Raw genomic sequence first — 13,899 nt, forward strand, 5'->3', positions numbered from 1 at the left:
GTATTGAATGTGAAGTATGAAAAACTTGGATGCTTGGAGTGGTGGTGGTTGGGGGTATTTATAGCCCCAACCACCAAACCAACCATTAGGGAGGCTGCCTGTCGATGGGCACACTAGACAGTCTGGTGCGCCACCGGACACTGTCCGGTGCGCCAGCCACGTCACTCAACCGTTAGGGTTCTGACGGTTTTGACCATTGGAGCTCTGACAGCTTGGGGCACCGGACAGTCCGGTGTCGCACTGGACATGCACTGTTCACTGTCTGGTGCGCCTTCTAGCGCTGCTCTGACTCTGCGCGAACTGTCTGCGCACTGTAGCGCTTTTGCAGGTGTCCGTTGGAGTCGACCGTTGCGCTGGAGACGTTGCTTCGCTGGCACACCGGACAGTCCGGTGAATTATAGCGGAGCGGCTCTCTAGAAACCCGAAGGTGAAGAGTTCAGCCTGTACGGTCCCTGGGGCACCAGACACTGTCCGGTGCGCCAAACCAGGGTTCTCTTCGGTTTCTTTTGCTCCTTTCTTTTAAACCCTAACTTGGATCTTTTTATTGATTTGTGTTGAACCTTTAGCACCTGTAGAATATATAATCTAGAGCAAACTAGTTAGTCCAATTATTTGTGTTGGGCATTTCAACCACCAAAATAATTTAGGAAAAGGTTTGACCCTATTTCCCTTTTAGGATCACTGTGTTTGTTTTTACTAGGTTGTTTGAGGACTTGTACAGCTGAAATCCGTTAGCTTGTGGATTGTCTGACTGAATTTCAATATAGCTCGACCGACTGAATCCCGATGTAGCTTCGTCGACTGAATCTCACTTGGTGTGAGGACCTTTTGCTAAATAGGAAATTCGACCAATATGACGTGGTGTACCGGTCCATTTTTTTGACAGCATGATGTAGTGCACCCACCTAATGGGTGCCACCAATGGGTGTGTTGTCATGTGTAGTTAATAGTTCCCTGATTTGACGTGGAGTCATGATATGCACATCTGTTAGTCCTTTAATTTGGTTGTCATCCAAACCAACGAAACCTACAAGGGAGCTTTCAAGAGGTATCAACCTATTTTTACCTATTTGTAGATTTTTCACCTATTTGTAGAGACACATTTTTAGACGAGCTATTAACCATTAGGTGTAGTCCAGATTCGACTCACATCTCCTCTCGTGTCATTGTTCTGTGTGACGCAATAGCTGATGTAAATTTGTAGATTAGTCGTAGAAGCATGAGTTGTATTATTTGTTAGGATTAGATCTCATGATAATGGTTTGGAACTTCAACTTTGAGGAAAAAGCTCAAATTCATGGTCGTATTGGTTATTTGTTAGTAACTGCGAGGAACCAGTATTTTGTCATCAACGCACTTTTAAACAGTTGTCTTAAGATGTGAGCATGCCTATATCTTTATGCCCCTTTGTTAGATTGAAGAATTTATGGCAACAACTGATGAATATATTGAAGAGCCTGTTTCAAAACATTCATCCAAGTCTGGAGAAATCCTTTACAAACACAAGGGTAAATGTTTTGATCATTTTGCCCATGGACTTTGTAAAAAATGCTTCAATAAGGTAGATCTCATATACAATGCACACAACACATTAACTGACAAACTAAACTACATTTGCTTTTGACACTTGGTCTGATTGCCTAGTTCACTAAACTATCGGGTGAACTAGAAGGTGTTGCTAACGCTCCAACATTCCAATGAGCTGAAAACAAGACTTGTTAAAAGGGCTGAAGAAGATGCTGCAGTTGAGGAGGCAATATTTTTGGTTCAATGGATGGACACGAGTACCTATTTCTCTACCAATTTTGTCTTATTGACTATGCTTTCACAATATTATTTGCTTCTTGGTATATCGCACCAATCAATTACTTTTATGATCACAGGTACACACAACAGATTTATGGTTTTGTGACTTAAAGTGGTGGCCTTGTTGGTGATACTAATGTAAGGTTGTAATCCTAAGTTCGTTTGCATCTTTGTAACTGGCTAGCTGCTTCAAGTGGACTATTGATTCTTCTCGTTTACATACAAACCTTCCATTCCTCATCTTCTAATTATGTACCATTTTGGTGACATTTTGACATGAATGAAAACGGTATTTGGTTGTTATTAAAAAAATAAAACATGGACCTGCTATGTTTCCTTGATTTCATTTGTGAGGGCTTTTAAGCATGCATTGCACTTTCTTATTATCGGGACCTGCTATTGTATGTTATTTCCAACCTGATAGATTTAATCACTCCTTAAGCGTTGAGAATGGTCCATTGTCTTCATTGTTTTCATGAATTTTTTGGATCCATGCTTTATCGCTATCTGTCAATCAATTCGAAAGTTAAAGTTATATGGCAAGCTTCATACAATTTGAGAAACTTGAGAGTGGTTTAAAAAGACAACCCAACATCAATTCATGAATGCATCATTTCTGTTGTTCTACTTGCCAAGGCTATCAAAGGACATGCTATCTACTAACCTAGAAGTTCAAACAGGGACAATGGATTTGATCTTTCATTTCATGTCACCTGATGCATATATTTGTGCTCTACTTCAAACTTCGGTCGATGGAAATGTCCATGGTTATGCATTATCTATACCACTATATAATCCACCGGTTTAAACTTTGTAAAAACCACCCAACTAAATCACCCAAACCCATGGCCTCCGCTAAATCCTCCAAAGAATTTGCACCCAAACTTAAAACATCATCAAAACTAACAGTTCAGATCACTGGATAACCATCTCTCTATTACTTAAATTTAATGGACAATATTAGTTAGATCATCCCTCATTTCTCCCTCTTCCCCCTCATGGCCCTACAACCTCCTCCCTCGTCCCCACAACCCCTCCCCTTCACTCGCGCTGTCGTCGTCAATCCCTCCTCTCGTCGTCGACTTCTCTCCCTCCCCTCTCCAGGATCGTAGCGTTAGCACCAGCTATATGTTAGTTATGATCAAGGATCATGTTAAAGTTGCACTCGTGTTATACATCTTTAGGAAAAATGATCTGCTTGTCATTTTCTCTACCTGAGTATTGTTACTTTTTGTGAGATCAGTGGGAAATTCAAAGAAAAGCTTGCCATTGGATTTTACACTCTTCTTACTATTCTTCACTATGTTGTAGAGCCAGAGATACTATTTCACCCAGTTTAGTCCCATGTTTTACAACTTGTTTGTATTTGCATGGTCAAATGTTCTTGTATCCTCTCACTGCGCAAGAAGAATAGGTAGCATGTAATTTGACTGCAATCTTGAGAAGAAATGTCAATGTTGAACTTGACATGATTCTGAAACTTTTATTCTGGTTTTGATATTAATAGAGTTTCTGAAGTCACCTCGTGCTCATGATATTGAGAAGCTACCATCATTTATTGAAGAAGCACCAAAATATGTGATATTTTCTACATTGTCACATGGGTATGATTCTATGATACCTAGTCTTAATTCTCTTCCGAGAACTAGAACACGAAGCTCGTGCGGACGCTTCCCTGCGTACAACGGTTGTAACTCATTCTTCACTGCAGGCGCACTGTCGTTCGGCACTAAGGTGTTCAAGGTCACCCTCCATGTAGGCTACGATCAAAGGTATGTAAACTCTGATTCTCCCCTGTTGGCCGGTACGGAGATGCAAATGTGATACAAATGTTAAATGAATTGTGCATGATGGACATGAAGTACAAGGTGGTGATCAATCATGCCACACAGATGAACCTGCGGCAGCCGAGGATGTTATTAGCGGGCTACCCACTAACATCCTGGTCCTCAGGACGTGTTGCATGACGCAATAGCTAATGTAAATTTGGAGAGTAACAATATATTGGTTGTTCGGAAAGAATATATGAGATATTAGGTCTCGTTTTTATGTAATCTTTATGCGCTAACATTTTACTGAATAATTATGCGGCGTCGTAATGCAAGGACATTATACTAGTATATTAATACTAGGTGAGTGCCCGTGCGTTGCAACGGGACCATATAATATCATGATAACTTATATATAAAATAGTCGGTTGCCCATGTGTTGCAACGACACACAATTATGAAATCAGGGCGCTGAATATTTTTCAAAAACTGCAAGAAAACATCTGGGCTTTCACCAAAGTTGTTGAGTGACTCACTGGATACATCATAAACAACCACTGGAAGAACAAACAAGTCTATATTATCTGTATGCTCAAGGCTGCATGTATCACACATGGTTAAACCAACCTTAGTCAATACTCAAACAATGCCTCACATAATGTCATGAAAAGGCAGTGGTGCTTTCAGTCAGCTCAAGAAAACCTGGGGGCGACATTGGCGGCATCGCTGCTCCTTCCTGGGCATCAACCATTTCTAGGATCTTTTTGACGCTTGCCTGCACCTTCCCGTGACCGCCTTCCAATCTGGACTGACCAGCAGTTCAGTTTAGCCGGATGTGGTCCTTGTTTCCGAGACCCATGTTTGATGACTTTGTTTTTGATTGTGCTTTCGCTGATGTTATTGCATTGATAAATACGCCAGATTCCTTGAGGCCACCGATGAATGCCCACAAAGGTTAGGCATAAAAATTTAGCAGCAATAAGAAACAACCCCACCCCCCGAGCTAAAAGCCTATAAGATTGAGATCAGGACTAACCATGGGCACATATATGTGTTAATACATCCTTCCTTAAAAGTTTCAAGTTGGTGTCTCTGTCGGTCCATGCAACATGTTCCTGGTACCTGAAAAAATATAGTCAGGCAAATGTTACCTTTCTTAATTCAGGTAGGATATGGAGGAATAGTACAAATGTATAATGATAGGTGTCGAGGATCAGCATAAATTTATATTAACACATCAACGGAAGGTGGTCGAGGAATATTACAAATTTATATTTATGCAACATGTTCTCCGTTGTTCCACTTAACTACCTATGCATAATGATAGCTAATAACTAATAAGAGCCACATCAGTTTTTTTGGGGGGGGACAAATGTATAGCCGAGAACTTTGGTATAGTGACCATATTGGTCCTTAATCTAAATAAATCGGTGAAATTACAGTAAGGAAGGGGTGCATTCAATAGGCAGTTGTATGGTTCTCTGGCATGTATGGTTGTACTTGTAAAGTGGAGAATGTACCATGCGAAACATTTCTGTGTTTTGTATAAGGCACACAATAGCTACAACCAGTCATCCACTTACAGTTAAAAAATATACTACATGCACACTGTAAAAAATGAAATTGGCTCCACTCGTGACAGTTTCCTGTATCCACATGAAAACAATAGATGATATACAGATACAACAAAAGAAAGAAAAGCTAGCTCACCAAACAGTCAAATTCCAAGATAAAACATTGCTTCACATCTTCTTTAGTTGGTTTGCAGCCACATCTATCCCTTCTTGAGGTTAGGTTTGAGAATTTTTTGTAGGTGTAATGCAGAATTGCAGCCTCCTCCAGTTTGATTTCACAGTACTAAGTACATCAACGCGCTCATCTCGTGCTCCTGGGTGACCAGTGTCAGCTATCAATAAATAGGCAGAGCACAGTATCTCATATGAATGAGAGTGAATTATCGATAACCAAACAAAAATTCTCGGCTAGATGTCAAAGAATTGCACTGATCAACTCATTTCAGTATATTATCAATGGCACACTTCATTCCAAAACTATTGTATGAAGTTTATAGTCACGTATTAGATGATGAATTGCGGTTGTCATCTACCTGCTCTTGGACTATTGTATGAAGCATTTTTTGTACATATGTAGCCATTCCCTTGGCATCACCGCAAACATATAAGTAACCACCATTTGAGATGATGTTCCAAATTTCTATGGCCTGGTAACAAAAAGAAGTAAATCTAGTTGAGCACATCTTCTAGTGGACATTGAATACTCGAAACACTTGAAAAGTGACAGTATATTAAGGAAGGGTGTATGTTGTATCTGACCTTTTCCACCATCTTATGCTGCACATATTCTTTCGTTGGCCCTTCCCGAGAGAATGCAACAATTAGCTCAGAAAGCGCCCCCTCCTCAAGGAAAGTTTGCAACTCATCTTCATATATGTAGTCCTAAAGGGTGGTAATTCAGAACGATTTCCATCAATTTTTGCTGATAAACACAACAATAACACAATCAAATGTGCCCATAACCAGCGACCCTTACCATATTATGGTTCCTGCATCCAAAGAAAAGGATGGAAGTGCCCAATTCTGCCCCAGATTGTTTCAATGCTAACCTTTCCTGCCAGGAGGGAGGGAGTGCAAGAATAAGTTAAACTACTCTCAAGCAGCCTTGCAAATACACACCCATTGGATTCTTGGAAAACAAACCTGCAAGAAGCCTCTAAAAGGAGCCAGCTCTGTCCCAGGACCAATCATGATAATAGGAGTGGACGGATCATCAGGTAACTTGAAATTTGACTGCCTCACAAAGATGGGAGCCCGGCTGCATTCTTCGCTATATTCCAGAAGAATTGTATTATGTCAAGCATATGATCAAATCAAAGAATAACAAATCAGACTATTAGGAACTTCGTTATTGCTGGAAATTCAGGAGCTCAATGACCAAAAAGGAATTTTTACAAGAGCCTACCTTCATCCATGTTGAACAAACTCCTTGGTGGATCCTTCCTGTTGGTGAAGGCCCATAAACTAATGCACATGTTACATGAATTTTTACAAGAGCCATCCTGCTGAGACATAAGTTGTCAAGAGGCCTCTCTAGATTACTAATTTTTATGTTCACAAATATAGCCATTCCTAATAGAAAACGGAAAATCCATTAGCACTAATTGAAGCAACTAACGCAAACATACTATGTTAGATAAGGTATTACCAGCTGTCACTGACCCTCTTGGCGAATTCACATACATAATGATATCCTACTGGAAAGTTAACAAGAATCAAGCACGAGATGGAAGAAAGAAACCATGTTTTGAATATATATCTGAAATGTAGTCGAGTCCCTAGCTAGATAAAATGTCTACATTGGCTAAACCTACAAGTTCAGTAGTTACAATTGTATAACCCATCCAATCACATCTAGTTCAAAGTAATAGATTACCTCCATCCAATCACATCTAGTACCCTTGCGCTGATTAATCCAACCACATAACAAATAGTAAAGTTATGTTTCCATATCAGAAGGTTTCAACTTATAAGGTGAAATAGAAAAGCCTAGCAAAATCCTTATAAACAAAGAAGCAAAATCCTAACTGTTCCTTGTGTAGTACCCTTGCGCTGATTAATCCGACCACAGAATCAACTTATCCTCATCCATTTTGCTAAATTTTAACTGGAAGAAGACAGATCGAATCAATGAAACGAGTATAAACCCTCTGGGGCTCTTACCTATGAAGAGCCACTGGAATCAGAAAAGCTCAGGAGCTCGTTGCACGCCTTCTCTTCGTCGAAAATCAATTTTTGTCGATGTAATCTTTCTGGATCAGAACAATTAGTAAAATTATGTTTCCATAGCAGAAGGTTTCAACTTATAAGGTGAAATAGAAAAAACCTAGCAAAAGCCCAGATGTTTTCTTGCAGTTTTTGAAAAATATAGTTAGCAAAGTTCGACCATGGCTGGCTGGTAATGGTTATGCATGCTCAAGAACTGAGAGGATTTCTGCAGCATTATAAATAAAAGAATACATTATGCAGAGAACAGATCAGGTAATCTTGAATGTATTTCAACATCATTATAAAAGAACACAATATGAATGCAAAGCAGATTTGAGCAGCTACAATTTTTCAGTTAGCAATAAGAACTAAGTAATTGTATTAGCAGCAACAAGGTTCGACCATGGCTGGCTGTTCATGGTTATGCATGCTCAAGAACTGAGAGGATTTCTGCAACATTATAAATAAAAAACACATTATGCAGAGAATAGATCACATACTTTTGAGTGTATTTCAACAGCATTATAAAAGAACACAATATGAACGCAAAGCAGATTTGAGCAGCTACAATTTTTCAGTTAGCAATAGGAACTAAGTAATTGTATTAGCAGCAGCACGGTTCGACCATGGTTGGCTGGTCATGGTTATGCATGCTCAAGAACTGAGAGGATTTCTGCAACATTATAAATAAAAACACATTATGCAGAGAACAGATCACATACTTTTGAGTGTATTTCAACAGCATTATAAAAGAACACAATATGAACGCAAAGCAGATTTGAGCAGCTACAATTTTTCAGTTAGCAATAGGAACTAAGTAATTGTATTAGCAGCAGCACGGTTCGACCATGGTTGGCTGGTCATGGTTATGCATGCTCAAGAACTGAGAGGATTTCTGCAACATTATAAATAAAAACACATTATGCAGAGAACAGATCACATACTTTTGAGTGTATTTCTACAACATTATAAAAGAACACAATATGACCGCAAAGTAGATTTGAGCAGCTATAATTTTTCAGTTAGGAACAGGAACTAACTAATTGTATCAACAACAAGGTTCGACTATGGCTGTGTGGTCATGGTTATGTATGCTCAAGAAATGAGAGGATCTCCCCACCATTATAAATAAAAGAACACAATATACAAAGAATGGATCACATACTTTTGAGTGTATTTCTGCAGCATTATAAAAGAACACAATATGACCGCAAATTAGATTTGAGCGGCTACAATTTTTCAGTTAGGAACAGGAACTAACTAATTGTATCAACAGCAAGGTTCGACCATGGCTGTGTGGTCATGGTTATGCATGCTCAAGAAATGAGAGGATTTCCCTACCATTATAATACCCGAACATATTATGCAGAGAACATATCAGGAACTTTTTAGTGTATTTCTACAGCATTATAAAAGAACACAATATGAATGCAACTTGTCTTTCAGAGAACATTGGATAGGTGGGCACTTTAAAGATTACATTAACTTCCAAAACAATGGAAGCGCAGGAAGATCAATTCATCATTGCGCTTTCCATGGTCAGATCGGTTGGATACTTTATGAAATCCTACAACAACTTGTGGGCAGCAACAACACAGGAACAGGAGATGTATGGCAAAGCTGTACTTTTTAGACTACTGCTCCCAGTGACAGCCGGTAGGAGGCGATTCTTCTACAGGAGCATTATAAAAGAACACAATATAAATGCAAAGCAGATTTGAGCAGCTACAATTTTGCAGATAGCAACATGAACTAACTAATTGTATCAACAACAAGGTTCGACCATTGCACAAGAACTGCTACAACACAAGAGAAATGGTAAACATAATGCAAACTCATCTGGATGAGGGTGAGCGCAGAAAATAGACAGGAAATTGGAAATTTAACAAGCTATGCCACATTTCTAGCATTAGAAATAGACAATGCTATAGGCTTAAGTTCACAGGCCTAGCAAAACTGAAGTGGTTACATATTTAAAAAATTTCCATGCCAAAGCCTCTAAGTCCACAATCATTGTTTGACGCCACGAAGTGCAAAGAACTACTACAAAATAAATGGGAAAGAAACATCATTACGTTGAGATTCATGCATTGCAATTTTTCACCATAAAAACAGTTAATAAAATGATTCAGCACAGTTATGCCCTGCAGGAACAATACAAACAGTTAATAAAACGATGTAAGTTCTCCATTACAGATGACAAAATAAGGCAATATCTGATTTGGAATCTTCATCATATATAAGTCTATATGTGATAGCTAAAAATAGCAGGAAAGCTCAGCTTTGAGCCATTCATCCCACCTTGAAGTTCTGTTTGTATTGATTGGTAGCATGACATATAAGAACCAAGGTAATCTGATATTGTAAGACTATAACCATCTTGAGTACCATGTAGAGCATCGGTGTTTGCCTGAGGGTTCATCAAGCCATCCATGCTAGAATATACCATTTCACCTCTGATTGACAACAGATTGTATTAGTACACAGAAATGAATCAATTTTAACATATGTTGCCAGATGCCTCAGGGGATAAAAAATCATGTCCAGTAAATAATGACAGATAACAAATGCACAGGCTAACAAGGGCAAATATGGGGCTGAGCAGCAGTTTAGCATGGGCCTGAGCAGACTAACAAATGCACAGACTAACATGGGCCTGAGCAGCAGTTTCAAGGACAACGCGAAAGATATTCTCTAGGGATTCATGATGTTCAATGTTTTGACGAGCTTCATGGAGATCAATTTGGCCATGGAATACAAAAATGTGAGCTACCAGCAATAGAACAGACTTGATAGACCTAACTCAAATTCACACAGGAAGAATTAAAGAAGCATATAATAATTGCCATGAACCAATAATAATTAGAATAGATGGAAAGACACCAATCCATCCTCAACACTACTATGATATATTTTCTATAATAAAAATGCATGCTAGCCAGAAATTTGTAATAAGTCTAATCAATGTTCTTAAGGATAAAAATTAATTGCCACTATAGCCCAAAGCCCCAAATTAATTCGATTTGGGGCTTTGGGCTATAGTCCCTGCTTACATTTTGAAGAGATTTGATTATACCTTAAACACCTTTGGCGAGTTCACCCTTGCAGCCTTAATATAGTAGTATAGGTCCTCCGACGTTCTCTGAAGAATAAAAAATTGTTTATTGAAAATAATTGAACTAAGATACTATAGATAATAAATTACTAAATCACTATCAATAGCATTACATTTGCCTTACTTTCCTTTACAGCTAGAAGCATTTCTGTTTCCTTCTTTAACATGTCGAGAAGATCAAAAGCATGCATATAAAAATAAAAATATATACATTAATGCATCAAATGTTATTATGAATGCAAGTATTATGATTTTTGAAATAGAAAGAAACTCAACAATCAGTGTTATATAATGGACAGGAGGGTGGGAGGCAAGGATGGGGCTCGACGACGCGGTCTCGGAGGTGGTGTCGAGGAAGGTCCGGTGTGCGATGGGCTCTGCTACATGTTTCCATCCTTAGGATGATTCTAACCATTCCCCCTATCATCTCCCCCTATTCGTACTTTCTATTCATTTTTTAATATCCCCCTCTTTCATTCATCACCCTATTTCTCCTCTTCTCCAAACATTCTCCCTTTACTTCACCCTATACCAACCACCATACATATAATGCATATTTAAACTCCACTTAAAATTTTTCTATGAATTTCGCAAGCTGCATATCTTTACATGTAGCTACTAATCATGCATTTTACCACCAAGTAATTCAAAGATACTCAAAAATTCACAAATAAATAGGTTCATACAACTTGCCAGTTAGAGATTACACATTGGATTTGACTATGTAGATCGGGGTACTGTAGGATAAATTAGGATACTATCAATCCAAAATCAGAGGGGTTTTTGTTACACTTCATATTGAACTCGACGTGGACATTTGTTTAGCACATGGAAGCAATAATTGAGAGTTTTATCGGCGAGGTCGGAAGTGCTCCTGTCGGATCGACGAGTTGGAGAATGGAGAACGAGCCCAACATGCTTTGTCCTCTTCCAGCTTTACAATGAACATATGTAGTACCACCTTGTGATGCATTCCCTGAAAAGGCAGCTATATGTTGAATGTACCAATTCGAGAGTATGTATTCAGAATTTCAAAGGGCATCCACTCAAAATGCCCCTGATCTGCAAGGCATAAAAATTGAAATAGTTAGCTTGTTTAAATACCTAGCACATTCTGCTACAATAAATTATAGTAAAGTGCGGTAGACACAACTTTTAAGGTGAAAAAACCAGACACCACAATGGCACAATCAAAATGTGATTGGCTAGAAAATGTGTCTATCACAGATGAATTAGGTGCTCAAAAACTGTGGCATCGCCCAAATTATTGGTGTGAAATGATATGGCAAGAGAAAAATATTGCCCAAGAAGTCATATCTTACCTAAAATATTTTTCATACAGACATCTTAATATTTTTTCTAGATAACCACTCAAATCATCAGAATTTGTTGAGCTATGCAAACCCCTCTGGCAGTACATCTTGTAAATATCTACCAACCTCTCCATGGTATAGCACTTCATAGCCTGCTGCAATTTTTTAACAAGAATACACATCAGTCATTTACTATTTAACCATTACTTGGGCTAAACAGAAACATCTTATCGTTGTGCATGACACCACATTTATATATAATGTCAATATTCTTAAAGGTACTGGCAGTTTGTATTTTCACTATATTATTCTTCCCACCTTACGTGCATCACAGTTATTCACCAAATTAATTAAGGACCATCACAACATTATTCTCTAAATTAAGGAACATCACTATGTCGTTAAGAAATTCAGCATTATATTATTGTTGGCATAATTACAGAAAATGAAAAAAAAATTGCCTTCACTGTGACGGTTATGATCAAAGTGCAAGCCTAGAATGACATGACATTTGGCATGGACAATGCTAAGGTGGATCTCCTCCAACTCGGTGATCACCCTCATGACCACAGCCTTGCCATCCACGCAATGGATCCTCACCATCATGTTCTTGGTCGAGAACCGGGCTTCTATCTCCAGCAGCGGATTCCTCGATGGCGATGTCCCCGACGAATCCCATGATGGGGAACCAGCATCCTCACCGAGCCCTACGATGCACGGCTTCTTGACAAGCACCTAGGATTTGATGCCCTGGTCATTACCATTGCCACCGTCTTCAAGCACCTTGAGCTTTTCTTGGAGCTCCTTCACGAATTAATTTTATTTTCGTCAGGAACAGAGAACAAAATAACAGATGATGTAGGTCGCAGTGGATAGTGATAAAGTTGGTTGGATCAGCACCTTCTTGAGGTGGGGGATGACAGTGGAGAGCTCGATGAAGTGCTGATTGATCTTCTCCCGCCGCTTGTTTAATGCTTCCATATATAGCTATGATCCAGCATAAATATATATATATATATATATCATTGTGTTGTTTTTCATATAAAGCAAATCAAACATAAAAAAGATAAACATAATCACAATATTACCTCGTACAAGGTAATACATGGTAATTGACATCTAGATGGACGGTCCATAGTTATTTATGGATCCTGTAGCAAAGCAAAGCCTGAACCGTGATTCAACAAAAACACACACACAAGGAATGGAGGAATTCTGATTCCCCAGCTGAAATAACAGGGCAAAATCCGACAAGTTTTAGAGAACTCACCCATAGCCGATCGGCGACGGCTGGTGAGCGTGCGAACTAAAAATTTTATATGCGTTCAATTCTACTTTTTGTACGCATTCGAATTGAAAAAAATACATGAACACGGTAAGTTGTACCATTGGACGCTTGGAGCTCAACTTTGAGCAGGTTGCAGTCGCAGCCTAGGACTGATGATTCACCCAAATCTGTTTGCAAACCACTGCATGTTTTGTTTACCTGCGAGTGCGACCACGGGTGGCTCATGAAGTCGGTCGTTTTGCGGCCTCACAAAGCAACTGCAGCTGATCACCAGCTCTGCCGCGGGATTCAGACACCTCTGAATTATGCTCCCAAACCTAATCAAGTTCGCTTGGCTGGCCTCATGTTCAGTTGGATTTGCATCGACCGTTGATCACCATTAGGTCTTTATTCTCGTCGTTGCCACGTTCGTTGAGTTCTGTATCAGGAGTGTTCTTTGCGTTCGACTGTCATCAGTTCGTCATGGAAGTTGGTTAGCCACTCGTTGTTGGTGGTGGTGGTGGCGCAACATGGCGGCCCTCCCGCGACGAAGGGGTGGCCTATAAGTTCGTCCACCGTGGCTCTCCTCCTCCAGTCTTTCTCTAGGCACCGCCGCACCCTCCTCTTTCCTCTCCCATAAACCCTAAACCGCCCTATTCCCCACTCAATTTCGCCATGGAAGGCGACGAGGCCTCGGCGCCGCCTCCCCCGCCGTGGATGCAGAACAAGTCGGCTGTGGCCATCAAGGCCTCGTCGGGCCCGCTTTCCGCCGCGGCCCCCCGCCTCTCCGCCTGCTCCCGTGCGCTGCCCTCGTCCCGCGACTTCCACTTCTACAACAACTTCCCGG

General features: G+C 39.8%; 1 pseudogene; it reads right to left on the reverse strand.

Annotated features, from left to right (window-relative positions):
• Nucleotides 1–5,646: 5,646 nt before the first annotated feature.
• LOC103633390 (NADPH--cytochrome P450 reductase-like) lies at nucleotides 5,647–13,729 on the reverse strand (annotated as a pseudogene).
• Between the last annotated feature and the right edge of the window lie 170 nt (nucleotides 13,730–13,899).

This window comes from Zea mays, chromosome 1, assembly GCF_902167145.1.
Source record: "Zea mays cultivar B73 chromosome 1, Zm-B73-REFERENCE-NAM-5.0, whole genome shotgun sequence".
In the NCBI taxonomy this organism is placed as follows: Eukaryota; Viridiplantae; Streptophyta; class Magnoliopsida; order Poales; family Poaceae; genus Zea; species Zea mays.